The 25,396-nt window shown below is 43.1% G+C and overlaps 1 long non-coding RNA gene across 1 annotated transcript in view; it reads left to right on the forward strand.

The window, feature by feature from the left end:
• Positions 1-21,925, forward strand: part of LOC144297659 (uncharacterized) — a 50,532-nt gene extending 28,607 nt beyond the window's left edge. Inside the window, exon 3 of the long non-coding RNA XR_013364610.1 lies at positions 21,750-21,925. This is a non-coding gene — a long non-coding RNA (uncharacterized LOC144297659). The remainder of the gene's footprint in view (positions 1-21,749) is intronic.
• Positions 21,926-25,396: the final 3,471 nt, after the last annotated feature.

Consider the following 25,396-nt stretch of genomic DNA (forward strand, 5'->3'; position numbering starts at 1 on the left):
CAGAGGCACATATGCAGGAGTTCTGCATATTAGTTGTCAGGGGATGGGATGGAGGGTTGGGGATGACAGAGCATATAAGTCCTGAGATCCATCCCCTAGGCAAGGTGTCTCATTTTCAGGTCCCTGGATTACCTGTATTAGACACCTGGGATGCTAATGAAAACTGCAGGCTCCTTGTCCCACCTCAGACTTGCTGAAGAATCTGTATGGCTTAGATTCCAGTGATGCCTTTGATCCCACTCTCCAGGTGATTTTTTTGCATGTGTTAAAAGTTGAGAACCCCTAGTATGTCTGTGAACCCCAGGTTTAAAATTCCTGATTTAGAGCCAACCAGGTGTGCTGGTAAAAATTCAAATTCATACTCATAAACTTTAGTTTCTAAGATGGGATGCAGGAATCTGCAACCTGATCACCTTCATGATTCTAGTGCAGGGACTCCATCATCATCTTTTGAGGCAGTGGCCTAGAAGAAAGCCCCAGAGGGCCTTCCATCTAGTTTTGGTGTCTATATGCATGCCTCGTAATGGAGCCAACTCAGATCCCCTGGCTCCTTCCATTATCATTTCTCATTTAAATAAATTATCCAAGTAAAGTACCTGTTCTCATCTCATTCTCTAATAGCCTAACCCAACTGAGAGCGGTAATAATTCATAAATGTTAATGTTTTGTTGTGCCAGGTAATACAAATTCAAATAAATTTATATCTGTCAGGATGTTCTGATATCTCAAGCCCTGGTAGGGACCAAGGGGTGAGAGGCAGAATCTAATCTGGTTTTTCAGTTCTACAACTCTCTACCACCCCCAGACTTGGAACCATCTGAGGGTGTAGGCTGTAGTTTCTCTAGCTTTATACAAGTATCTCTGGCACAATTCTCAAAACATAATCCATGTTCAATAATTGTGATTTGATCCTCAGATTCCTAGAGCATGGATGGCCAGGCACCCACCTGTGTCATTGGCCTCCTTTTGTTAGATTCTTTTTTTTTTCTTTTCTTCTTTTTTTATTTTATTTTAGTTTTTTTTAAATTTATTTTTTATTGGTGTTCAATTTACTAACATACAGAATAACCCCCAGTGCCTGTCACCCATTCACTCCCACCCCCCGCCCTCCTCCCCTTCTACCACCCCTAGTTCGTTTCCCAGAGTTAGCAGTCTTTAAGTTCTATCTCCCTTTCTGATATTTCCCACACATTTCTTCTCCCTTCCCTTATATTCCCTTTCACTATTATTTATATTCCCCAAATGAATGAGAACATAAAATGTTTGTCCTTCTCCGACTGACTTACTTCACTCAGCATAATACCCTCCCAATAAATTAGGCAATCTAGAAGAAATGGACGCATTCCTGGAAAGCCACAAACTACCAAAACTGGAACAGGAAGAAATAGAAAACCTGAACAGACCAATAACCAGGGAGGAAATTGAAGCAGTCATCAAAAACCTCCCAAGACACAAGAGTCCAGGGCCAGATGGCTTCCCAGGGGAATTTTATCAAACGTTTAAAGAAGAAACCATACCTATTCTCCTAAAGCTGTTTGGAAAGATAGAAAGAGATGGAGTATTTCCAAATTCGTTCTATGAGGCCAGCATCACCTTAATTCCAAAACCAGACAAAGACCCCACCAGAAAGGAGAATTACAGACCAATATCCCTGATGAACATGGATGCAAAAATTCTCAACAAGATACTGGCCAATAGGATCCAACAGTACATTAAGAAAATTATTCACCATGACCAAGTAGGATTTATCCCTGGGACACAAGGCTGGTTCAAAACCCGTAAAACAATCAATGTGATTCATCATATCAGCAAGAGAAAAACCAAGAACCATATGATCCTCTCATTGGATGCAGAGAAAGCATTTGACAAAATACAGCATCCATTCCTGATCAAAACTCTTCAGAGTGTAGGGATAGAGGGAACATTCCTCAACATCTTAAAAGCCATCTATGAAAAGCCCACAGCAAATATCATTCTCAATGGGGAAGCACTGGGAGCCTTTCCCCTAAGATCAGGAACAAGACAGGGATGTCCACTCTCACCACTGCTGTTCAACATAGTACTGGAAGTCCTAGCCTCAGCAATCAGACAACAAAAAGACATTAAAGGCATTCAAATTGGCAAAGAAGAAGTCAAACTCTCCCTCTTCGCCGATGACATGATACTCTACCTAGAAAACCCAAAAGTCTCCACCCCAAGATTGCTAGAACTCATACAGCAATTCGGTAGCGTGGCAGGATACAAAATCAATGCCCAGAAGTCAGTGGCATTTCTATACACTAACAATGAGACTGAAGAAAGAGAAATTAAGGAGTCAATCCCATTTACAATTGCACCCAAAAGCATAAGATACCTAGGAATAAACCTAACCAAAGATGTAAAGGATCTATACCCTCAAAACTATAGAACACTTCTGAAAGAAATTGAGGAAGACACAAAGAGATGGAAAAATATTCCATGCTCATGGATTGGCAGAATTAATATAGTGAAAATGTCAATGTTACCCAGGGCAATATACACGTTTAATGCAATCCCTATCAAAATACCATGGACTTTCTTCAGAGAGTTAGAACAAATTATTTTAAGATTTGTGTGGAATCAGAAAAGACCCCGAATAGCCAGGGGAATTTTAAAAAAGAAAACCATATCTGGGGGCATCACAATGCCAGATTTCAGGTTGTACTACAAAGCTGTGGTCATCAAGACAGTGTGGTACTGGCACAAAAACAGACACATAGATCAATGGAACAGAATAGAGAATCCAGAAGTGGACCCTGAACTTTATGGGCAACTAATATTCTATAAAGGAGGAAAGACTATCCATTGGAAGAAAGACAGTCTCTTCAATAAATGGTGCTGGGAAAATTGGACATCCACATGCAGAAGAATGAAACTAGACCACTCTCTTTCACCATACACAAAGATAAACTCAAAATGGATGAAAGATCTAAATGTGAGACAAGATTCCATCAAAATCCTAGAGAAGAACACAGGCAACACCCTTTTTGAACTCGGCCATAGTAACTTCTTGCAAGATACATCCACGAAGGCAAAAGAAACAAAAGCAAAAATGAACTATTGGGACTTCATCAAGATAAGAAGCTTTTGCACAGCAAAGGATACAGTCAACAAAACTCAAAGACAACCTACAGAATGGGAGAAGATATTTGCAAATGACTTATCAGATAAAGGGCTAGTTTCCAAGATCTATAAAGAACTTCTTAAACTCAACACCAAAGAAACAAACAATCCAATCATGAAATGGGCAAAAGACATGAACAGAAATCTCACAGAGGAAGACATAGACATGGCCAACATGCATATGAGAAAATGCTCTGCATCACTTGCCATCAGGGAAATACAAATCAAAACCACAATGAGATACCACCTCACACCAGTGAGAATGGGGAAAATTAACAAGGCAGGAAACCACAAATGTTGGAGAGGATGCGGAGAAAAGGGAACCCTCATACACTGTTGGTGGGAATGTGAACTGGTGCAGCCACTCTGGAAAACTGTGTGGAGGTTCCTCAAAGAGTTAAAAATAGACCTGCCGTACGACCCAGCAATTGCACTGTTGGGGATTTACTCCAAAGATACAAATGCAATGAAACGCCGGGACACCTGCACCCCGATGTTTATAGCAGCAATGGCCACGATAGCCAAACTGTGGAAGGAGCCTCGGTGTCCAACGAAAGATGAATGGATAAAGAAGATGTGGTTTATGTATACAATGGAATATTACTCAGCTATTAGAAATGACAAATACCCACCATTTGCTTCAACGTGGGTGGAACTGGAGGGTAGATTCTTATTTATATTCTGCACCTGGGTATGCCTGGGAAGCAGGACTGGGTGATCAAGGTCTTATCCAGAATGGAAGATGTGCTCCCCCTTCCAACCCCATCTCAGCAACAATTCAGTCTCCGGTAATACAGAAGGGAATAGTCCCCAATGATTTAGTTCTCTTTTGACCTCCTTTCCTCAAGACAGGGAAGGTTATTGGAAGTAAAAAGAGATGAATGGTACCACCCTGAACAATTCTTAGAGCCAAATAAATGGTCTGGCAGGTTTTTTTGTTCCAAATCGAGCAACTAGAAGAGAGTAGACAGAGTCAGAAAGACAATTGGTCTCAAGAAAGTTTCCTCCGAAACTTAGTTTAAAATTGGCTTGGATAAGAACCCAGCCTCATTGATTAAGCACTGGCTGAAAGACAATAGGGTAATGATAAATTGCCAAGGAGCCCATTTGGGGGTAAATGTCTAATTGGTGCCACAGGGTTTGGGGTAAGAGCCTGTCTTCCTTCACAGTTTTATTAATGATCTGGAAGTGGTTGAGAATGGTATGTTCGTGCTCAATTGGGAGCTTGTACAAGCAAGAGAACAGTAGAATAATGATACAAATAGACTAAACAAAGTGGAAAATAGCCCCATGACATTCAGCTTAGAAAAATAAGCTTTAAGATTTTTTTAAATCGGTGGATAAAGGGAGGCAAGGGGTTGAAAAGAAAACACTTAACAGATATAACAAACCTAGAAATACTCAGGTAGAATAGGAAATGTACAGCTCTTTGAAGTGTCAGACAGCTAGAGGTCAAAGTTACTTTAAGAATCCATAAAGTGGGGGTGAGAATAGATCAAAGCCAGCCCCACTTCACATAAGACCAACGCTGGCCCTAGCAGTCCCATGCAATCTCCATGGGGGGTCTTGAGTACCCCCCAAAGGAAAGAAAATCTGGGATGATGTTGACACTTCAACATGATGATAGCTCAATAGCTGGCAAATGGGTTCCTGATGCTCACAAGTTAAGAGAAGGGTCCTTGGAGGAAAAGTTAAGAATTGAAAGGTCAACTCTTGATTGGTAGTCAAAGAGGATACTCTGGATGGAGCCAAAGTGTCTCAGACCTCGTGAGGAAACAGATCTCAATGGGTACCCAGGTTTGGTTGAAGTAAGTTTCATCCTGAAGTATAACAGTCTTCCACGGAGAAAACTGAAGGGCACACTGGTATCAGAAGGAAAGCACATAAGGGCTTTAAATGAAATTCAGCAGTAATAGTTGGATAAAATCATAAAACTAATATTGAATGCTGTAGACTGAATATTCATGTCCCTTCCAAATTCACATAAACTTCATGCCCACTGTAAAGGTATTAAGAGGTGGAATTTTGGGGAGGTGATTAGATCATAAGGGTGGAGTCCTCGTGAATGGGATTAGTGCCCTTATAAAAGAGACCCCAGAGAGCTTCTGCATCTCTTCTGCCTTGTGAGGTTACAGTAAGAAGACAACTATCTATGAACCAGAAAGTGGGTCTCTACCAAACATGGAGTCAGCCAGCCCCAGCCTCCAGAACTGTGAGAAACAAATTTCTGGTTATAGGCCATTCAGTCTGTGGTATTCTATTAGAGCAACTGAAATAAACTAAGACACAGAATAAAAATCATCATGGATGAGATACCCAGTGATGCTCAGAAGAAATGGACATGTCAGTGTTCATATTGATTCTTATGACCTTACATGTCTATGTTTCAGTGCATGGATTCAGGCCAAGGGAAGAGGTCTTAAAATTTGTCACAAAGAAATAAATACTGTGTCATAGGAATCATTGAAACTCAACTAGTGTGCAGCAGTTAAGTGACAAGAATACTGGAATGAAGATCAGAAGAACTGGGTCTTTGAAGCTGATGCCTCTGCTACTAACATACATGTGGCCATATAAACGTAGGCTAAACCCATGGTTAATCAGAGTAGGCTAACACCTTCAGCAAACAAACCCCCAAATTTCATACAATCCAAGTTTGTTTCTTGCTCTATAAAATCCATAATGGATTTTGTATTTTGGTGCTCCTAAATTACACTACTGAAATGACGTGAAACGACAGGACACCTGCACCCGAATGTTCATAGCAGCCATGTCCATAATAGCCAAACTATGGAAGGAGCCATGATGTCCTTCAACAGATGAATGGATAAAGATGTGATACACATATATACAATGTAGTATTACTCAGCCATTAGAAAGGATGACTATCTACCATTTACTTTGACATGGATGGAACTGGAGGGTATTATGGTGAGTGAAATAAGTCAATTGGAGAAAGACAATTATCATATGGTTTCATTCATATGTGGAAAATAAGAAATAGTGAAAGGGACTATATGGAAAAGGAGGGGAAACTGTGAGGAAAGATGAGAGAGGAAGACAAACCATGAGAGACTCCTAACTCTGGGAAACAAACAAAGGGTTGCAGAAGGGAAGACCCTGGGGGAATGGGATAACTGGGTGACAGGCACTAAGGAGGGCACATGATAGGATGAGAACTGGATATTATACTATATGTTGGCAAATTGAATTTAAATAAAATATTTTTAAAAATAAGTAAAACAGGGATCCCTGGGTGGCGCAGCGGTTTGGCACCTGCCTTTGGCTCAGAGCACGATCCTGGAGACCCAGGATCGAATCCCACGTCGGGCTCCCGGTGAATGGAGCCTGCTTCTCCCTCTGCCTGTGTCTCTGTCTCTGTCTCTGTCTCTCTCTCTCTCTCTGTGACTATCATAAATAAATAAAAATAAAAATTTAAAATAAAATAAAATCAATCAATCAATCAATAAAAAACAAAAATAGTGCTACTAACCAACAGGTCACTCTTTTTTAGGAAGTGACACAGAGATCTGACCATTCTACTCCCAGATCTGCTGCTATTAGCACACAGCTTTCAAGGCTAGTCTGCCCCTTTGCCTCAAGCTAGCAGACAAGAAAAGAGCTTTCAGGATCCTGCATGGGTGGTGGTCATGGACCAACCCTGGGAGTGGAACATATGATTTCCCTTCAGAATCCATTGAATCTGGTCTCAAGGCCACCGCTGATTAGAAGACAAGCTGAGGAACATAGTCAAGTTTTGTGTGCAGGGAGATAAGGAACCAGTTTACTGAAGCACCAACCACCCTGTGTTCAAAAGATTTTCAGCCCCCACACTGGGAAAATCAGAGTGAGAACATTTTACTCTCTGGAAATAGCTTAAGGCCATTAGCAAAGAGAAGCAAGTCAGGGAGAATAAGAAGAAATTGATGTGCATTTAGATGTGCTCACCGCATGTGGAACTTGTAAAATGAGGTCAGAAATGTCAAGGGGAGTGTATCAGATTGAATAGTGTCCCCACAAATTCATGTCCACTCTGAACCTTAGGATAGCACCTGGTTTGGAAATAGTCTTTGCTGATGTAATTACTTAAGATGGAGTCATACTGGATCATAGTAGGCTAATTTAATGACTTGTGTCCTTCCTTATAAGAAAACAGAGACATGAACACACAGCAAGAGTACCCTGCGGAGACAGAGACAGAATTTGGAGTGATGTGTCTATAAGTGAAGCAATGCCAAGGGTTGTTGGCAGCCCCCAAAGCTAGGGAGAGGCAAGAGAGGATTTTCCCCAGAGGCTTCAGAGAGACCATGACTATGGCTACATCTTGAGTGTAGACTTCTAACTTCCAGAACTGTTAGAGGATAAAATTCTGTTGTTTCAAGCCTCTCAATTTGTGGCACATTGTTTTAGCAGCCCCAGGAAACTAATACACAGAGTGATACTTCAACCCATTTTTAAACATTGTTTAGACCAAAGACGGCCAAGATCCCTCCATCCTGGCATGTCAGCAGGCCATGGGAAGATGATCCAAACTAGAAACTTGGGCTTGTGGCTGAGAACACTGAGCTGGAGACAAACAAACTCACCAGGGATGAGGGAAATTTTATGCTAAGACACTGATAGAGGCAGGAGTCATATAGTATTTTATTAAACCATGAATCAGTAAACCTCAAAGGATAATGATATGGTCTGACATAGATTTTTTTTAATTTGGAAATTATTTAAATGAAAAGTCTTCAGAGATTGCAAAATTAATTTATAACATTTTCATTACATATATATTTAATCCCCTTTGCCAGACAATAGTTATATTAACACTTAGTTGGCCAAGAAAATCCAGGTAGGATCCAGATGTCAGAGATCGATCTTTCTGTGGTCCAAGGCATCATGTCAGCCTATCAAGTACCCACTTGATGCCAGCACACTGATAGGGGCTAGAATACAATGGTTAAAGCCATCAGTGGGAAATGATCATCTCCTCTTAATTCTAATATTCTCCTAAAATTTCACCCATAAATTAAGCCTTGGGTAAAGTTTTGTCTCCCAGACATTCCTCGGTAAAACATATGCTTCCAGAAGGGAGTTAGTGTCAGGCATTGAAACCTTAGTAGGGATAGGCTTATTAGGTCAGTTCCCATCTTGAGAGCAAGTGATCAAGGCATGAAATGAGGGATGGGGGTAGGATGGGAAGAGGGGTGAGCATAGGGGTGAGTGGGGCAGGTGGGCTGCCAAGAAGGGATCTGTGGTGGAGGGCTCCAAGTATCTGGATCCCAAATGAAGACACAAAACATCTGAGAGAGGCAACACAGGACAAGAGAAGCCAGAGGGAGAGGTTTGAGGATGTCAAAGCAAATTTTGCTGACTTCACAATTCTGCCATCTGGAGCGCTGAAAGTTCAGGCGCATGCAATTCAGAAAATCATGGCAAAGCTAGTTTTATTGCTGTTACCATAACGTCTGCCTTGCCTTGGTTTACTTACGAAGCTATTTGTCTCAGAACAACAGGAGGCAGCGAACACAACAAGTTATTTATATAATTTTTTAAATTGCTTTTCCCCTTCTACCTACAGTCTCACTTTCGTGAGAAAGAAAGGAGAAAAAAAAACCTCTCTCACCACAACAGGTGCATGCCCAGTCCTGCCTTCTACTGGCTCAGAGTTGGGTGATCTGTTTGTAGGTGAGCTCCAACTGTCTGGTGGTTGGTATTCTGTTCAGGCCTTTGGTTTGGGATCCCAGTTCCAGAACCTGAACTAGCTGGCCTCCAGCAACTGATGCCCAGAGGTACAGCTCAGCTGTCAAGGTACAGAGACAACGAGAAGGGCGAGGCACGCAGCGGCCCAACATAATTATCTTCCTTACATGTGAGAGGTCAGCGAGACGCTCTCAACAGTGTTTCCCCCATGGTCCTGGTCACAAGGTCAACTAGGATGTTTATGATATAAATCTGGAACTCCACCCTTGACCTGTACATTAGAACCTCAAAGGGAGGGACCTGGGAATCTGTATTTTAGCGACCATCTCAACTGAGTCTGGTTGCAACAGGGAGCCAGGGAGGATGTGAAGCAGCCGTGTGGGCCACTCAGCTGCGTGATTCCTAAGCATCGGTCTGGAAGGTGGGAGGAGGTGGGTTGGAAGGCGAGGGCGATGAGACACAGGTGGAGACCATTTAACGGGGCTGTTTCAATAATGCAGGAGAAGAAAAGATGAGAGTCTGAACCACGGCAAAGAAAACAGTGGGAGATGGGGGAGCATAAAGGCATTAGAATCGACAGGTCTTAGTAAATGAGCAGACCGCTCTCAGAGGTCCACCAGCTCACGCTGAGCGCCCCGCAAGGAAAAGTCTTGATCTACTGGGTTCATTAAAATAAGAACCTGTAGAAAGCAAGAGGCTTCACGGTACTCTGCTGAAAGTCTAAATGTGCTGAAGCATGTTCTTTAACTTGCTGACCCATTTCCCGTTAGCGGGTCAGAACAAGTTTGCCCCGTAGTAAGCCCTGCAGGCCCTCCGGGACGAACCGTAGCAAAAGCACTGTCACTCCACCCTGCAGCCCACCCGTTCCCGCTCTTCCACGAGCCTTCCCTGGGCTGCAAGGTCAGGCCTTCAGGTGGACCATGGCCAAGAGGTCATGACAGCCCCTCAGCGCTCCCGAGTTGCCCGGGGCTTGGTGGAGGGTGTGCAGGTGCCGTTCTTCACCTGCTCCAGGGGCACCTGTCTCCTGCCCCCCGTGGGACAGCCTCTCTCCTGCCCTCTCTGCCTCATTGACTCCTGCGCTGTCCAATCTTCTCCCAAGCATTTCTTCTCTCCCAGGCCCACACCTCCTCATTTCTGTGGCATCTGTTATTGACTCTGTGACTGAATGTTTTAATTAAATCACCATAAAACCCTTTGTGGGGTTGTTTTCCTTAAATTCCACACTAACTGGCCACCATCTGTGTTATTAACCCTCCCAGCACTGCACCTGCCATCAGTGGTAGTGGGACAAAGGGAAGTTGGGCATCCTGGCTGTTTGCTCTGCGGGGACTCTGCCCAGGGAAGGGTGATCTCCAGCAAGTGCCAGGCATCTACCCAGAGGGGAGAAGGAAACTGCAGGGTGACTTTCCATCTCACATCACAGAGGTGGCACGTGGAGGGTGGGAGGCTCTTCTCCAATGCCTTCTCTCTATTATTTGCTTTTCTTGTTTTTTCCTGTTTGGTTTTGGTTTATTTGGGTGGGTTTTTTTTTTTTTTTTTAGCTTGTTCTTCCTTTCTACTTAGTCCTGACCTGAACAGCTGGGTGGAGAATGAATTGGGGGAATATTTCAACATTCAAACAGAATGCTCCGAAAAGAACGAGGCAAGGTGGCTGAGGACAGGCACAATCTGCAGGAAGGCAGGGCAGAGGAGATACAGAGGAGGCATTCTCTCCATTCGCTGTGGCGGATTTGGGCAAGACAGCTAGTTGTTAGTGCCATGGCAGCAAATCTGTCCTACAAGGTGGACTGGGACAGCGTGACACCTGTCACTGCCTCCCCTTGCCGTGGGGCCTGGCTTTCCTGCACCACTCCAGGCACAAAGAACTGCCACAGCCATGTGCTGGGTTCCTCTCAGCACACGCAGGCATCATCTTGCAATGGACACGATTTGGCAGTGACCCCTGTGCTATAAGGAAAAAAAAATTCATTTACAAAATGAGAGATAAGAGCTTTTTCTGTCGTCTTCCCACTCATTTTTCTTCCATGTTTCAGATAAAGGAGGCAGAGTTGTTTTAATTATGTTTTCAATGTGAGAATACAGACGCTTCCTTTGTGCAATGCCCAGAGTTCCCTTTGGGGCTGCTGAGCTTTTCCAAGGGTCTGTTTTCTGGAAAAGAAAAGAAGCAGCTTCTCTGTTGCAAGGCATGATGCATCCAGCCTCATTTAGGAGGTTGGTGGTCAAGCCTCGGGGAGAGCTAGTGGTTAGTGCTCCATGTGGTTATTGAAAGAAAATTCTCAATTGCCTGTGGACACACTGGTCTTCTAAAATTTGAACACGAGCTTGTCATCCAGATGAGTATAAATGAGCTGAGGCTCTCTTCTGGTCTGACTCGTTGGTCCAGTTGTCTTGTCAGACAGTGCCAAAGCAGCAGTGTAGATCCTCAGTACCTCACCATGTGGGATAATGTCCTAACTACTTTGTCACCATCTGGGATCCTCTTGTCTTGATTCCACACACAACACATCTGCAAGGACTCATTTTCCTACAATGCCATTGGTTTACCTTCCATGGCTCTCTCTTCCCTAAAGAATAAAATCCTGCTGTTCAAGGCCATCACTGTCTGGTACCTGCAGACTTCCCAGCCTGATCCCCAGTTATTCCGTTATACCAACCTTCTGCTTCCACTAACCTGCTTGCCCTTCTTGATTTTCTTCCAATGTGCATTCCTTCCTGCCTGGGAATAGTTAAGTGTCCTGGCTAAAAGTACAAAAGTATGGGTTTGCATACCTGCTTGGCCTCTTAATTGTTGGGTAGGTTGGGTTGCTGGGCCTCAGTTTCTGTATTTGTACTGGTACTTGCTCCTCTTTTCACAATGCTTTTCCACAGGAAGCTGTTGGCAAATACTCATTATTTTTATTCTCTAACTTTCCTTTATTGAAGCCCCTTTTTTTCTTTTTTTTTATAATATATTTATTTTTTATTGGTGTTCAATTTGCCAACATACAGAATAACACCCAGTGCTCATCCCATCAAGTGTCCCCCTCAGTGCCCGTCACCCATTCACCCCCACCCCCCGCCCTCCTCCCCTTCCACCACCCCTAGTTCGTTTCCCAGAGTTAGGAGTCTTTATGTTCTGTCTCCCTTTCTGATATTTCCCACACACTTCTTCTCCCTTCCCTTCTATTCCCTTTCACTATTATTTATATTCCCCAAATTAATGAGAACATATAATGTTTGTCCTTCTCCGACTGACTTACTTCACTCAGCATAATACCCTCCAGTTCCATCCACGTTGAAGCAAATGGTGGGTATTTGTCATTTCTAATGGCTGAGGAATATTCCATTGTATACATAGACCACGTCTTCTCTATCCATTCATCTTTTGATGGACACCGAGGCTCCTTCCACAGTTTGGCTATTGTGGACATTGCTGCTAGAAACATCGGGGTGCAGGTGTCCCGGCGTTTCACTGCATCTGTATCTTTGGAGTAAATCCCCAACAGTGCAATTGCTGGGTCGTAGGGCAGGTCTATTTTTAACTCTTTGAGGAACCTCCACATTTTCCAGAGTGGCTGCATCATTGCACATTCCCACCAACAGTGTAAGAGGGTTCCCTTTTCTCCGCATCCTCTCCAAATTTGTGGTTTCCTGCCTTGTTAATTTTCCCCATTCTCACTGGTGTGAGGTGGTATCTCATTGTGGTTTTGATTTGTATTTCCCTGACAGCAAGTGATGCAGAGCATTTTCTCATGTGCATGTTGGCCATGTCTATGTCTTCCTCTGTGAGATTTCTGTTCATGTCTTTTGCCCATTTCATGATTGGATTGTTTGTTTCTTTGGTGTTGAGTTTAATAAGTTCTTTATAGATCTTGGAAACTAGCCCTTTATCTGATACGTCATTTGCAAATATCTTCTCCCATTCTGTAGGTTGTCTTTCAGTTTTGTTGACTGTATCCTTTGCTGTGCAAAAGCTTCTTATCTTGATGAAGTCCCAATAGTTCATTTTTGCTTTTGTTTCTTTTGCCTTCATGGATGTATCTTGCAAGAAGTTACTGTGGCTGAGTTCAAAAATGTCAATGTTACCCAGGGCAATTTACACGTTTAATGCAATCCCTATCAAAATACCATGGACTTTCTTCAGAGAGTTAGAACAAATTATTTTAAGATTTGTGTGGAATCAGAAAAGACCTTGAATAGCCAGGGGAATTTTAAAAAGAAAACCATAGCTGGGGGCATCACAATGCCATATTTCAGGTTGTACTACAAAGCTACAAAGAATCAAGACAGTGTGGTACTGGCACAAAAACAGACACATAGATCAATGGAACAGAATAGAGAACCCAGAAGTGGACCCTGAACTTTATGGTGAACTAATATTCGATAAAGGAGGAAAGACTATCCACTGGAAGAAAGACAGTCTCTTCAATAAATGGTGCTGGGAAAATTGGACATCCACATGCAGAAGAATGAAACTAGACCACTCTCTTTCACCATACACAAAGATAAACTCAAAATGGATGAAAGATCTAAATGTGAGACAAGATTCCATCAAAATCCTAGAGAAGAACACAGGCAACACCCTTTTTGAACTCAGCCACAATGAAGCCCCTTTTTTAAAGGCACTCTTTAAGTTCTCCAAAGTCAAGTGATGATGATAACAGTAATGTGACAGTAGCTAACACTCACGTGGCCTTTTTCTTGTACCAGGCACTATTATATGCACTTTACAGATCCTGATGCATTTGTTCTTCTCATCAACCCTAATGTAATATTATGATATCCATCATGCTGAGAGGAAATGGAGTTCAAAGATACTAAATACTTTTTTCCAAGCCTACCCACCTAGGAAGTGAACGCTAGAAACTTCTTCTCCAAACCCTCATTGAGCACCTTGCTTATGCTGTTGCCTCCCAGGTTCCTGTGGGGCAAGGACCTGGCCCCAAGGAATCACCTTTCACCTGGAAGCTGCTTGGGAATGATTGTTTCTGCTGGTGTTGATGATGGAGCTGCAAGCATCTCTCTCCTCTCCTGATCTAAACAGGACCTGGATTAGCTTGCATCCCCTTCTGTAACAAATTACCGGGAATTTGGTGATGTAAAACAATGCCAATTTATTGTCTTACAGTTCTGTAAAGTCCAACATAGATCTCTCTGCTTACAACAAGGTATTATCAGGGCTTTGTTCCTCTCTGAACGTTCTAGGGAAGAATCCATTTCCTTGCCTCTTCCAGCTTCTAGAGGCTACTCACATTCTTTTGTTCATGGCACCCTCCTCCATCTTTAAAGGCAGCAATAGTGGCTGGAGTCCTTCCCACACCATATCACTCTGGCCTTGTCTTCTGTACCTTCTTCTGCTTTTAATAGCCCTTATCATTACATTGGGCCCACCTGCATAATCCAGGGTAACCTCCCTGTTTTAATATCAACCAATTAATAACCTTAATTTATTTGCAACTTTAATTTTGTTTTGCCATGTCGCACAACACATTCAAAGCTTCCAAGATTAGGACAGGGACATCTCTGAGGGGTCCCCTTATCTGCCTACTACAATCTCATATGAATTAAAAGTAAACGCAAACCTAATAATAAAATAAATATAAAGAAATCCAACGAAACATGAGTCTTTCCCATAATTACTACCTTGGTGACTTTTAAAGACATGAAATATAATTCTTTTTTCCAAAATCACATCCTTGGCTGCCCCTGTTTCCTGATGCTCTATGTGTGTGCCTCCTCTGGCTGCTGGGCAGCCCAGCATTGATTCAGGTCCCATTGAGGAGGCAGCTAAGGGGAAGCAGAATGATTGTCTGCCATCCCTCCCCACACCACAACTGCCCTACCTGTTCCCCTGGCCCTAGATGGGAAGAGGGCACTGGAGAAGACAGGAAAAGTAGAAATCAGATGAAGATAGTACAAGGACCATCCAGAAAGGAATGCATGGATTTAGGCCTGCAAATGTACTAAGTGGACATCCCGCCTCCTTGCCCTCTATGGTAGCCAGCCAAGGTAAAAATGGAGCCAAGGCTCATGGAAACCCTCAAAGCCAGGGGACAAAGTTATAACAGGCCAGTAACAGCAGGGAGAGAGTGATTAGTGGGATGAACGCATGGAGAAGATAAAGCCATGGTCTTATTCACATTAAATGCTTTTCAGTTTTTATCGTAATTAAATGTTTTTTAAATGTTAATAGAATAAATTGAACTTGACTTCCCCATTTTATCCAGATCCTACAATTATGCTCAAGCCCTGTCTTGAAAGGATGCCAGAGGGTGATGGATTAACTCTAAAATAAATCAAATTTCCCTTGTTACAGAGTTAGGGAAATACAATAAGCATTCTATCCTGCCTCTGGTGATGGAAGAGTTGCCTCGCCTGTTCCCCGGCCATTCAGGCTAGGAACAGCCTGAGAAATAAGCTTGCTAATGTTGTATCATAAACCAAATTCCATCAGGCCAATAAACCTCTGTTGCCACAGCACAGTGGGTGAATGGGCCTGGGCAACATTTCTGCTGAACTGCCTCCTCTCGCCAAGGCTCCCTCCCAGTAAATAGCTAGCTAGCGAGCTCTTGGAAATGAGCTCAGTGTGATGCCAGCCAGACTTCCAGCTTGCCAGGATGGGTGGTGTAGAGGGCCAGGCACCTGCTCCCTCTGCTGTTACTGGTGTGGGGCTTTCATGCAGGGTTTTGCTGACTGGAGGGATCTTTGGGCAGGACCAGAAGATGCAGCAATTGGTCTATTCCCAGCTCTGAGTCAGCAGCAGAAACTCCCACCTGTGCCTGGAAATACTGAAACCAGGACCTGGGCTGGGAGAGAGGCCAGATGGAGCCCTGGGCCCTTTCTTGGGGTGGTGAATGTGGGATCATCTGAGTTCATTAGCAGTAGCAATTTTCCTGCCACCCCCAGGATTTGGTGCAGGCAAACAGAAATGAATAAAGGTTTCCTATACTTAAAATCCCCAAATTTACCCCATCCCTCTGTCTTTATACTCTCTCTTTATTACCCCCCACCTTAAAACTTTACACTTCTCTTTCTTTCACATTTATATAAAATTTATTGATATAACTTTCATGGGTGTTTGCATAGATCAGGAATCAAAGCCTTATGCTATAGGGACAGGGTGCTAATGGGGAAGTTCAAGCAATGGCCAGAAAGACATTCCTGGCCATTAAGGCCTTTTGGGAGTTTCTAAAACCAGACTGAGCATAGAGTTTCCTATTCCCATTATACATGAAGGCCTTTCTGACAACATCTATATCAACTAGATGTTGTCTTATCTGTTCCACTGTGTGTTGGGATTAATCTGATCCAGTATTCCATTTCTGGAGAGCTTTCTTTATATAGATCCCCAACCTGGTCCTCCAGAGCTTTCAAAATCACATACACACTTTGAGGGCATCCTAGAAGTCTATATAGGCTTCATATGTTAAAGCTCTCTCTCTTGTGACTCCTGAATTTTCTCATCTATATTTCTTCTACCTCTCTTGATTGAGTGTTTCAGGTCATTTTTTAAACTTAGACTGTCTCTTCATTCTGGCTACTTAGCATGATGTCCAGAATGGAAGGCAAAGTTCTAATGATATTTGACCAGTACATTGCAGAATGGAAAATAATGACCTCAGTTTCAGACTCTCTACTTCTTTTTTTAAGATTTATTTATTTATTAAAGAGAGAGAGTGTGTGTGAGCGTAAGCAGGTGGGGGACAGAGGGAGACAGTATATCAAGCAGACTCCATGCTGAGAGCAGAGCCTGATGTGGGGCTTGATCTCATGACCCTGAGATCATGACTTTGAGATCATGACCTGAGCCAAAATCAAGAGTCAGATACTTAACCAACTGTACTACCCAGAAGCCCCCTCTCTACTTCTATTATTATAGCCCAAGATCCAACAGCATTACAGGAGACCTCACACCACAATTGCAGATTGTTGGCACAAATTGCCAAACCTTTTCACACAAGCCACTGCTAAGCCATGTCCTCTCTTATACTCATGCTATTAGGCGCTTTTGTTAAGTAGCATCTGGCCTGAGTATACTATTGAATCCAGCCTTTGAAAAATCTATGTATCTATCAGCTGAGATAGAGATTTTCTCAGCTTCCTGTCCTCTGAAAATCTAGATTTCCATCTAAGTCATAGATAATAAGTTTGAATGCAGCAAAAGGAAAGGAAGGGTTCCAAATCAGACAAGTACAGATGTTTTTCTCCACATTCATTAAACAGTGCCTTTGGTGCCCAGATGTTCAGCCAGTTACCAATGTTCCTATATATCTATGTATCAAATTATGTGTTTCCCTCCTGTCCAAAACTGGACCATGAGAGTCCTTGTAATTCAGCTGCTGAAGCCCACATGGTCTTCCTTGACCAGTATAACATGATTTTGTCAGAGAAAGATGTCATTGATCTGCTCTGGTTTGCCCTCAGTAGACCCATATTGCATCCAAGGTAGCCTAGCATATTTTCCTAGGCACTTCTGAATAAGCCCTTTAATAACCTGGTAGAATTTTGGCTGTGTTTTAACACACAGCTCACAGGTCTGTAGTTCATAGAATCTGTTTTGGGGGCACTTGGGAAATCAGAGTCCTGTCCTAATAATGGATATAACTGAAATGCCTGGCATGTGTCCCAGCTCTTAAAACTGGAGCTTGTCCTCTGCTTAATTAGCCACCGTGGCTAACATATGGCAAACAGACCATCATTTGTCTCTTCTCCTCTTCACTTTTAGGCCTACTGCCTTTTCCAACATAGTTGTGGGTTAGCCTTCAGCCTCTTGTATGGGCCCCCAACAGACAACAGTGAGGCACACAGTAGGGCACAAAGGAGTTTGTAATGCTATGCCTATGAATTGTCCTGGTGAGTCTGGGGCTTACCATTGGCCTTTGGTTTGCCTAGTGCAATGGATGAGTATAGGGCCCAGTGAAATCCCCAAAGAAGCCCAGTGCCTAGCGTTTGCTGTTACCTATCAGATACTCTGCCATCGTCCTGCCTTGAGCCATTGCTAACCTCAGCCTGTCCTCAAGGCCTTGAGTCAGTGTCTTCAGCAATACCCTTGTTGTCCAGGTCACCTGCTGGGAATGGGAGTACCTAAAGAGGAACTGAGATGGGGCAACACCTATAAAATACGGGAAAAGGATAAAAGGAACCATACACCCCAAGGAAAAACAGCATTTGAAATTTGCCAGGTCAGAACATGGATGCAGGTAATGATACCTGCTCCACCTACCTCACAAGGAAAAGAGTCCATGTTTGTGCACTAGAAAATGAGGGTTATTACTGGATCAGTGGGGTGTGGCCAAGACAGGGAGAGTGGAGATGGTCACTCAGAATTTTCAAACCATGGGACTAATTATCTTACTGCTTTCGGGAAACAGCTTGGAGCAAAAAGGGCAAAGGACAAAAGAGCTTGCCAGCTACTTATGAGAAAAACAAAAAAAAAAAAAAACAAAATCAAAATAAGGCCTCCTGGAGGTAGGAAAATCTGTTGCTGTTATTCTTCTCCCTACCTTCCTTTACAGGACCACCTGCAGTATTTCTACCCTTTCCTGGTCAGAGGAGTCATTTGGGGCTTGTGTTAAAAACAGAGTCATGAGAGATGTTTCTCAGCCTCGGCTACACATTAGCCATTGCATTCTAATAAGCTGTACCGTTGAGACCTCTTTGTCCTTTGAAAGCTGTCCCTAACACTCTCCATTTAAACTGTGTTTCATTTGTCAGGAATAAGAGGTGGGAAGGGTGAAGTGCCTCGCTCAATACATCGGGATGGCCAGTGAAGATGGTGGTGTAGGAGGGCCTCAGGAATTCTGGAAGGGTAATTACTTGGGAGCCTGACAAACTGACAAATGAAGCAATTTCCATTTCAAACAGAAAATCAAGATGAGATCAGAGGCATTTCCAGGCAACGGGAGAAGGCAGCATGCAGCATAGTTAGAGCTACTCCAAGGGCTCACCCACAAGCTGCCCCTAACTGTTGCAGGGCGGGGCGGGGGGAGTACAAATGAAGGCTCAAGGTCCACAGCTTGCACCCATTTCTTTTCCTACCACAGGCTCCAACCTTCACCACGCAGGGCCACATGTGATGTCTGAGGGCACCCCCAGCCACCAGAATGGAATTTCATCCATCGCCCCATGTAGTCATGCCTCAGGCCCAGGTGCACAACCAGCAGCATGATTCACAGTCGGTAGAACAGACCTCCCCAGAGAGGCTCACAAAAGCTCTAGAATGGGCCTGAGACCATTTGGGTAGGAAATTCTGGGTTTCTGGTATAGAACATGACGGAGCATAGTGGTCTAGAGCATGGCAGTGGATGTGGACCCTGAATGGGTACATGTTTGGGCCCAGCTAACTCACTACTCTGTGGAGGAAGACAACTAGAAGAGAGCTAAGAGGGGACCTTCAGACTCACAGGGCCCAGGGGAACCTAGAGACTCAGTGCTTGAGCATCTGCCTTCAGCTCAGGGTGTGATCCTTGGGTCCTGGGAAGGAGCCTGCTTCTCCCTCTGTTTATGTCTCTGCCTCTCTTTCTGTGTCTTTCGTGAATAAATAAATAAAATCTTAAAAAAAAAAAAAAAAAAAGAATCACAGGGCCCAGGACAGGGGCCCCTTGCCCAGGTCTCAGGGCAGCACAGCCCATGTATACAAAGAAAGGAAGGCTTTGTGCCCAATGACTCAATCCACTCTCCCATAGGGGGCAGAGGCCTCCATATTCGAGCTTCTTCCTGGTAGATCTCATTCTCTGAGAGGAGGTCCATGCAAGGCCTACCTCCTCTTGTCATCCTCTCTCTACTGATTCATACTCCCCTGCTTCTTCTGGGTGCACCAAGGTTTCTTATTCTAAATGGTTTTTCCTCCTCCAATTCTTTTGACAATATCCTCTGGAAGCTTCCATACCCTTCCTGTGTCTCTGATCCAGACTATGGCCATGCCCCACCTGGTTTCTTCTATAATCTGTCTACCTGCCTTTCTCCTCCTCAGTGGGGCTATGCCCTGTGGCAGACCTCTCCTGCCTACAGGTGCCTTTTGCATCTCAAGGGGAAAAGTCAAGGTTCTCTCATCTTTAGCTAATATCCTGGCCTCATATGCCCTCCCTTGACCTCCTCTCCTTACTTTTACTCCATCATATGAGAAGAGGCTGCTAGGCAGGGTGTCTGATAAACAAAAGCAGAGCTCACACTTCCAGATAATTGCTATCCTCAAACTAGTGACCTGCACTTAATTTCAGTAGCATTCTCATTGCCCCAAATGTGATTGCATCTTTCCTTTTAAAATTGCCTTTGAGAATTGCCGTGCCTACTTTGACTATCCTAGTCCTGGTCAGGTTTTGTCTACTGTTCATGGATTTAATGTTTTAAAGAAGTCTTCAATTTCCTTTGGGGTAAAGTTGGTAAATGAGGTAAGCTCTGAGTAATCAAATTAAGAGTTTGAAAAATGAAAGGTGAGTTCCAGGAACTTATCCTAGGAAAATAATCCTGAATATGTGAAAAGATTAAGTGAGATTTCTCGAATAGTAAAACAAACATGCAGAAAAAGAAAAAGGATGCATCCAACAAAAATGTGCACTTATAAATGACTGGATAAATATAGTAAATTTATATAATGAAATAGTTGTAGCCCTCAAATTGTGAGAGACCAAATGAGACCTTGGAAATGTCACAGAGAGGAGTGGGGGAGAAGATGGAGGGTGTGGATATAAAAGGGAATATGTTGAAAGGCCCACCATCTGACTGTGGGGGTGGATATACAACCTATACATGATAGCCTTGTATCGAACTACATACACACAAACACACACAATTGTGTACAAGTAAAATTATAAAGATCTGAGCAAAATCACTGCATTAACATCAATGTTCTTGTGTTATTATGTTGTAGTTTTGCAAGATGTTAGCATTGGAGGAAACTGGACACAGGACAATAAGGTCTCTGCATTACTTCATAAAACTGAAAAAGTCTATAGTTCGGTCAATAAAAATTTCACTTAAAATACACATTTAGACCAACAGCACATGATTTATATATCACTGTATGGACATTGTTGCTTCAATTTCAGGAAGGAATTGGATAAACTCGCCCACAGTGAGGTAAAAACAAATGATTTAGCATAACATATTTTGTGGGAAAGTTTACATTTCTACAAGCAATTAGATTCCCATTTGTCTACAGCTGACAAAACGAATTTATTTGGAGCAAGGCCCACAGTAAGGTGAATGAGGCACCTGCAGACCCTGAGAGTGAGCGCCTCCATACATCTTGCACCTTGATGCCTCTCTTAGCTCATGCTAGTTCTGTCTGTTCTGAAATTTCCCTTTTGGGTGAGCTAAGGGTAAAGAGGCTGCTTGGGGAAGTAGGAAGCCCCTAGCCTTGCACTCTGCAAATTCTGCTATGGATTTCCTTTCTGGGCTTGTGGAATTGAGAGAGGAAACGCAGAGCTGAGTATATGCAAAGTAGTGCAGCTTTGTAGGTGTTCCTGGATAAGTTTGCTTAAAGAGAACAATGGCCATGGCCTTTTAAACACCACTGAGATCTTCCTGTTTCTACCATTTGCAGTATTTTTGGTAAATATTTATAAAGTACCTACTGTGACCTTAAATTTCCTCATTTTAAGACCATATGATCCAACTTAAGAAATTCCCTGGCATGCCTGGGTGGCTCAGTGGTTGAATATCTGCCTTCAGCTCAGGCTATGATCCTGGAGTCCCAGGATTGGGTCCCACATTGGGCTCCCTGCAAGGAGCCTGCTTCTCCCTCTGTCTGTGTCTCTGCCTCTCTCTCTCTCTCTCTGTGTGTGTGTGTGTCATGATTAAATAAATAAATAATCTTTTTTTTTTTTTTAATTTAAGAAGTCCCCAACCAAAGCAAATTCTAAGCTGAAACAAGGCTACTGACCTTGGGCAATGACTTAATCTCTGTGTTGTTATCTCATTTTTGTCCAATTTGACAGGTTTCGATGTGCTATCAATGAGATTGCAAAGTGTTAACAGATGGAGCGGAAGAGAGGAAGTGGAAAAAGCCTCCCTCACAGATAGAGTGATTGATTTATAGTAAACCACACGCGGCTATAGGGGCAGTAGTCACCGTGGGTGGGAGCCTGGAGCCTTGGCAGCAGATAGACTTTGGTGTAAGCCCTGACTCTCTTCTTAATCATTTTCATGGGATTCACAAGACTACACACCATCCACGATGGCTGTGACAATTGAGTACTGAGTATGGGTAAATCACATACCAAAGCTTTTAGTACAGTGATAGCCAAGTGGTAGGCAGTGAATGAGCCAGATCTACCATTATTATTACACTAAGTCTTTCAGGGTTGCACAGCACCTTTTTCACAAATGATATTGGGGCACAATTTGGGGGCAGAAACTTTGTATCTGCCTCCGATTACACACAGTTGGTCAATGTCATAATTGAAAAAGGCTTGAAAGCACATACAACTCTCAAGTCTTTGATATTTTTCTCAAGCACCTATTTCTATAGCCTAAATAGAACAAGAGGCTCAATAAACAGTTGCAGACTTTAGTTCAATTCAATAAATATTCATAGATCCCAAGGTTGTGACCTGAGCTATTGGGGTAGAGACTGGATACTTCTGGTGACTAAGGCATTTCTCTTTGAATTCAAAAGAATTAAATTGTGAACAACTAAGAGTCCCACACAGAGTATAAATAAAATGCATGTCAATATAGGTCCATGAAATGAACTGTGGAAAACGTTACCAACTTTTTAATCCATTAATTAAGCACACACTATAGTAGCCTATGATATACCAGACACTATGGACTTGACCCTAGGCTTCCAGAAATAAATATTGGAACTGAAGCACTTAATTATCTCAGAGTCTATCAGGGGAGACAAAGAAATGATTATAATTTTAGCATTAATAGGCACTAGGAAAGAAATATGTATAGAGATCACAAGTAAGAGAGAGTGAGTTAGGATGACTTCATACCTGAAGCTTAAAAGATAGTTACAAGTTCCTCAAGTTGTCTAGAGGGGAAGACATTCCAGGTAGATGTATCTCCATGTGCAAAGTAAGAAGACAGTGGCAATATTTTTGCACTTTGGGGGAAGGGCAGGCAGTTCATTATGGCTCCAACTAGATTTGGAAAGCAGAGAATGGTGGCATATGAGGTGGAGATGTAGGGAAGGCCAAGCTTTTAGAGGTTCTATCATGTCCTGCCAGGAACTTATGCTTTATTTTATTAGCAATAATGATCCCTGAGGGGTCTTAAGGAGTGGCCATGAAATTTACCTTGTAGAGTAAAAGTGATCTGAAGACCAGGAAAGGAGATGAACTGAAGATGGAGAGACCTATTTCCTTACTAGTCTGGGACCGTTTCCATGAGGAGGATAAAAACTTGAACTAATGAAACAATAGAGGTGAAGAAAGGAAAGGATGGAGACAGGACATACTTACAAATTGAAATTTCAAAAAAAAATGGAAATTTCAAGGATTTGGTGACTGACAAGATAATGGGAGACATGGGGAAAATTTTGGTGGAAGGCATTAGAGACAACCACCAATAAGATGGCAAGATTTATGGAAAACAGATGAGTGAAGACAGAGAAAGCAGCTGGCCTGAAATGCTCTATCTTCAGATGCATGGGCTGCCCCAGGACCCAGGTTGTACAGCCACATGAAAGCAGGTCCCCCACAAGAGCTTATCTTGAGTATAGACAGAGCACAGCCACACAATATGCATGTGGCTCTCCTCTCTCATTCTGTGACATTTCCTAAAGACTCTCACAAGAGCCCACTGTTGGCAGAGCCATATTCAGAAGTCAAACTTGGTAATTGATGCTGTAATCCCCTGGATTCCCTCATTAGCAGCTGCTAATGGCTGGTGTGTTAATGATTCAATTAGGGCTCTAAAAGGCCCGTTGTAAACTGCATCCCTTCAAAGGGAGGAGAAGAGTCGTGAGGGATGACTGAAGCCAGCAGAGAAGGTCCCTGACAGCACCAGGACCCACCCCACTGTCCCTGACTGGGCCATAGTGGGTCAGGATTAACACTCTCCAGAAGGCCCACCTGGTGGCAGGAAGTTGTATTGCCGAGAAAGGACAGTGAACCTACCAGAACTTCCAGCCAGGGATGTGGAGACTTTGTCTGTTACAACAAGGCAGTCCTTCCAAGTCTAAAGATGCAGATCTGAACTTTGGCTGTGGCTTGCTCTCTCTCGAGCCAATAATTATGAATTATGTCTTTACCCAAACCCACTCCCCTGCAGCCCCAACTCAAAGGCATATTCACAGAACCTGGAAAGGACTCGAATATTGCTATTGCAGCCACCTCCCCTCCTACAACTACCCTTGAGTCCTGGTCTAATTCCATCTCTCTAACATCTTTTTCTCCAAGATTTGTTTTTGGAGAAGATACAGCCTGAGATTTGAGACTTGCAGAGTTGTTTGGTGGGTGTAAGGGTGTAGCGAACCCTGGGGCCTCACACAATTCAAGAGGCCCAGAGGAAAGCCTTGTGTGTGAGTTCCTTCTTGTGGTTTATGGGACTACCTCTAGAAAGATCTGACTTATTAGGGCCAAATATCTCAACAATGAAACTTGGATATCTCAGGTAGCAGGAGTCCCTAACTATAAGGGGACCAGTTTCTGTATTTTGTATTTTCCAGGGGTAATTGGAAAATAAGTAGTCACAAAGCTTTTTAATCAGCCCTTTAGTTGGGAATGCAGGCAGATGCAGTTTTCTCAAAGAACTGCTTCAGCCTCAGGCTTCAAGATCATCATCATTAACTGCTCTATTTTTCACTTTATTTCCTTTATCCTACATTCTTTTAATAATCACTCCTGAAAAAAAATCAGGTAATATATATGTAGATGTTCTCTAAGCATGACTGTCATGCCTCATACCCACCAGCCTTCTCAATTGTTGCACCCAGCCCTCGCCTCCCTCCATTATCTTGGGGCCTTCAGGATCATACCCAAGTCTTGGGCTGGTTTGCAGTATTCACATCACAAACCTATTGTTGCAGAAAAACTAGAAACCAGGGAGTTTAACTGTACTGCTTACTGTTCTTGTCATCCTTTTTCCTAACCCTACTTGTCTTTCTCATCTCAATTTTCTTCTATAGCTGATGGGAGACAGCTTCTCTGGGATGCTTTGTCAGAATCAGCCAGTATAACGCTTGGAATAGGCAATTTCCCATGCTTCTTATGCCCACTAATGCAATCATATCTGCTGGACCACAAGGCAGGAGATACACCAAATATAGTATGGAAGGCTTTTGTGAGATCACTTCATAGGCCCATATAGAGAACCAGCAGAGAAAACAGCTGACTGTAGTACTGACCTAAAGTAGCAAAAACATTGAAGTAGGGGTTCTAACTCATCCTATAAACTTCAGTTAAGTCAATATCTCTTCTGAAGTCACTTATAAAGGAAGGAATTGTTGTGTTCATCATTTTATGACATTCTATGTAGGGAAAGCTCAGGCCCGGGCTCACCTTGTCAGAGCTGCCAGTGCTAGAAACAGATTCCGTAGATCTTAATACTTGCCCTGGCCCTATAGACCATGTTAAGGAAAAACTGGTATAACTAGACTGTTACCATCTATGCAGGAAGCAGGCAGAGGGATTTG

This window comes from Canis aureus, chromosome 25 (assembly GCF_053574225.1).
Source record: "Canis aureus isolate CA01 chromosome 25, VMU_Caureus_v.1.0, whole genome shotgun sequence".
Lineage (NCBI taxonomy): Eukaryota > Metazoa > Chordata > Mammalia > Carnivora > Canidae > Canis > Canis aureus.